Below are 4,413 nucleotides of genomic sequence, written 5' to 3'. Positions count from 1 at the left end.
AGACTTTGAATCAGCCAAAGCATCTGTAACCACAGGCATCACAATAGTTTGGTTCATCAAATAGGGCTCTTGTGAGACAAAACCGCTAATTCCGACACCCGCCTTGCGGATGCCAAGGCCAACAGCATGCCCACTTTCCAAGTGAGAAATGTTAACTCAACCTTTCGTAAAGGTTCCAACCAGTGTGACATAATAAACTGCAACACCACATTAAGGTCCCATGGTGCCACTGGGGCACAAATGGAGGTTGGATGTGCAGCACTCCTTTCACGAAAGTCTGAACTTCTGGAAGGGTGGCCAATTCTCTTTTGAAAGAAAACTGATAAGGCCGAACTGCACTTTAATGGAGCCTAACTTTAGGCCTGCATCCACTCCTGCTTGCAAAAAATGGAGAAAACGACCCAGCTGAAATTCTTCCGTAGGAGCCTTCTTGGATTTAAACCAAGACACATACTACCTCCAAATACGGTGGTAAAGCTTCGCTGTTACTCCTTTCCTAGCCTGAAACAGTGGGGGAAATTTACTAAGCTCCCGATTTTGACCGAGATGGTGTTTTTTCTTCAAAGTGTCATCTCGGGAATTTACTAAGCACAAATCTCGGCAGTGATGAGGGCATTCATATTTTTATTACGGCTGTGTATTAAAAATACGAATGAATACACCATCGGTCAAACGCGGCTGTTTAGATCTAGAACTCGGTCATTTACTAAGCATTCGTATTTGAAATCTCTACCGTGAAAATGGATTTGCAGCCGGAAAAAATTACTAATCGTACAAAAAGCCTAAAAAAAAGTAGACCTGCTTTTGAGAAGCGTGTTTACATGTGTTGTCAATTCTACATTAGTCACACCTGACTTTTTGGACCTTTAAAAGGGACCCAAGCACATTTTTCACCACTCTCAATCTGAAATGGCTGCTACTGTGTGTAGTACTGCTGTCTTGTTTGCTGGGGGATACCTGACACTGCTCCATGAGGCTACAATAAACCCAGGCCAGGAAAATCAACAGGGTAAGCAGGTTGTACATGTTCCGCGTAGGCTGGCCATGGCTTGTTTTTTTAGTGGGACTTTAAACGATAACAAAATTGCTGATGACCATGTTATACAGATGCTCAGACTAAATGTAATTAATTTTTTCCCTCTGTATGACCTTGTCAAACTGACCCTAGACCCTGAGACAGTACGCTCTCGCTCTGTCTCAGGCCTGCACAAACTCCTGCCTGTGTTGCACTTTATGGCTACCGGCAGCTTCCAGCCTGTGACTGGCAATGTAATTAGTATCTCACAGGCCACCTTTTAAAAATATTTAATTCAGGTGAGTTAAAACATACATACACGTCTATGTCTAAGTGGTGCTTCTGTAATATAATAGAAAACAGTATTGTATTGATTACAGGTCATGACACTCACCTTTAATTTTTGAATGGCCACTCAGGTTTTGGATGTCTTGGATGGCTACATAGATGCCTCTCTCTGCTTCCCTACCCAGGAGTCGCAGTGGTATGCAGTCATGGTAGCTTTATCTGATCTTGCGGCCATGGACAATGTGCTGGGTGACATAGCTTAGACACATGTTGAGCTGAGGACACCTAGGGGCAGGCAATATATTTCTAACAATCCACATCTGGCCCAAGACACTAATGTGCATGTGGTTTGTGTAGCTAATTAAACAATACACATATTGCGTGTTCACAATTTATTCATTTTAACACACAACTTTTTGAGACCAATCTTAAAGAAAAAACACTGTAATAGTTAATATATTCTGACCGAACATTATTAATTTTTTTTTTGTGTGTGCTGGGTGCCGAGGATTGTGCTGGCTCGTTGGTGCGGGTTCGACTTGAGCGTCGGACTGGGGAATGAACTGGGGTGTGGCTTGGTGTCGTTGTCCCAGAACTAGATGTGGCATGGTGTGATGCCAACACACTAAGGCTTTGACTTAGATTGTTCAAGCTTGCTGTGAGCTGAGTGTTAGCGGCAGTGTTGTTAGCTATCATGCGTGAGAGGTTGTCGTTGATCATTTGGTTGTGTTGTATGATCTGTATAAGTGATTGTTGCTGCCGCTGCTGATCATCCAAGATGCGTTGGAGGTTTGACTGCATTTGGGTGTTGTCTGCCCTCATCTGTTCCATGGAGTTAGCGATTCGGCCCACCTGCACTATAAGTCTGCCTGAGTTGCGACTCAGTCTAGGCAAATGATGGGGCAGACTTGACAGGTATTGGCTGTGGGTGTTGAGGCTTGAGCATTTGTGTGTCAACTTGTGTTGTGCTCAATTGGGGGCTGTGGGATGTTTGGGGTGGTTGGGGTATGTCCTGCGGCGTGGTTGTCTGAGTTGGATCGATGGGCTGCAGGTGGAGTGTGAAGGTCTCCTGGTCACGTTCCTGCTGGGCATCCTCGGTGATGATGGCTGGGTCTGTATGGGGTTGAAGATAGCCACTATTTAGTAAATATGTAGCATTGGTCTTACTATAGCTTTACCTCAACAGGCATTACTTCTTAATATTAATTTTGTAATTGCTAAATTGATTGTGGCATAAACTTAACTATGTTGCTCACCTTTTTTTTATAAATATGTGGCTTCTAACGTTCACTACTCATTTGGTTTTTTTGGAAGGGAATAGTAGGATTCTGAGCCATAATTACTGTTTAAACACGAAGAACTCTAACAAATACAAAGTACTACATTTACATATTGGGTATGAAGCTTCCTTTGGAACAACACACACAATACAATAAATGTGTTGGCCAATACACTCATACATTGTTCAAGGCAGTCAGTGGTCTGCCAAAAACGGAAAAAAATATAGTGGCCTAAAATGTACACATTAACAATGGATGAAAAAGTATTAAGGTGCCCTATGTTTAGAAGTGGTGTTGTTGGCCATGCAAAACAATTGGATGAGACTTAACATTTCTGTTGTTTTTTTACTAAAAAAATTATGTGTCAAAAATGTGTTGATATGGCCAACATCCCATCTGACAATTATCCATCTAAAAATACCTTAACACCATCTGCTTTTTGTTGTTGATTATTGCAAGGATGACTGGTCATTAGTGTATTATAATTTTCGATGTACTAACAGTGGGGCAGATGTATAAACCTGGAGAAGGCATAAGAAAGTGAAAAACCAGTGATATGTGCAAGGTGAGAAAGGCACAAGGCAAACAGATCCAATATGTACATTAACAGTTGTGTTTATTTTGTACTGCTGCCTTTATCACCTTGCACATATCAGTGTTTTTTCACTTCCTTATGCCTTCTCCAGGTTAATAAATCAACAACACTGTTTGCTTACTTATTTACACGTAATTGTTATGTTTACTCACCAGACAACTGAGGGGATTGTGGATCCTCACTTTGGGGGCTGGCCAATAGAGCTAGTGGTGGCACGGCCGACACTGCGGAGATGCGCCATTGGGGTGGTGATGCTGGTGCTGGAGCTGGAGCCTCAAGACGGCGTCTCTTGGGTGGCCTCGTTGCCACAGTAACCGAGCCCTGTGATGGGCGCCTTAGTGTAGGTGGATTTGCCGAAGAAGAACCTGTGTGATAAGATAATCATTAAAATTTTGTTTTTCTATGTGTTTGCAGAATATGTGTATACAGTTAAATCTTACCGGCATTGCCACCATCTGCATCTCTTGGCAGTGTTGGCTGTGGCCTGGCTGTGCTGCTTCTCTGGCGTACTGTAGAAATATGAAGAATGTCCTTATGAACATACTATTTTGGTGATATGTTTTTGCAAATTCCTTATTGTGATGTAAACATATGTGGTACCTGATGAGAATTAAACTAAACGATGCTTATGCTTTTCTGCCTGACGTCATTGGGTGCGTATTCTTTAATTTAGCATAAATTATGCAAAAAATACAGTACACAAAGGCGCATAATGCAAACAATTATACTACTTAAAAACAAAACATCGTAGCTTGACACAACCACAATATTGCACGCTAATGTCCCAATTTTGGATAATAATAATAAAACACTAGACAAAAATATCTTGTAAAAATTGAAAACATCACAACCAAATATGCAATCAAAAACACATCAAGCACACAAAGGGCAACCCATAAAAACACACAATAATCATAAATGATATGAAATGTATTTACAAAAAACCTTAGTTTAAAAATTAAAAATTTTAAAGCATGAAAACACACCTACAAACATTTACTTTTGACTTAAAACACCTGAAAAACTCCAAGGCAACCAGTAATAATTTAAAAAAAAAAACAGTACATCAGGCCTGGCCAACATGTGGCTCTCCAGATGTAGTGAAACTACACATCCCAGCATGCCCTGTCACAGTTTTAGCATTCCCTAATAGCAAAACTGTGGCAAGGCATGATGGGACTTGTAGTTTCACAACAGCTGGAGAGTCACAGGTTGGCCAGGCCTGCACTACATCA

At 41.4% G+C, this 4,413-nt stretch overlaps 1 long non-coding RNA gene across 1 annotated transcript; it reads right to left on the bottom strand.

Moving 5' to 3' along the window:
• Positions 1 to 2,343: 2,343 nt before the first annotated feature.
• LOC134935032 (uncharacterized) lies at positions 2,344 to 3,712 on the bottom strand. The gene is made up of 3 exons (XR_010179852.1): positions 3,619 to 3,712; positions 3,331 to 3,543; positions 2,344 to 2,416 (listed from the first exon to the last, which is right to left on the bottom strand). It is a non-coding gene; the product is annotated as an uncharacterized LOC134935032 (long non-coding RNA).
• Between the last annotated feature and the right edge of the window lie 701 nt (positions 3,713 to 4,413).

This window comes from Pseudophryne corroboree, chromosome 6 (genome assembly GCF_028390025.1).
Source record: "Pseudophryne corroboree isolate aPseCor3 chromosome 6, aPseCor3.hap2, whole genome shotgun sequence".
NCBI lineage: Eukaryota > Metazoa > Chordata > Amphibia > Anura > Myobatrachidae > Pseudophryne > Pseudophryne corroboree.
This window is presented reverse-complemented; position numbering and strand designations above follow the sequence as displayed.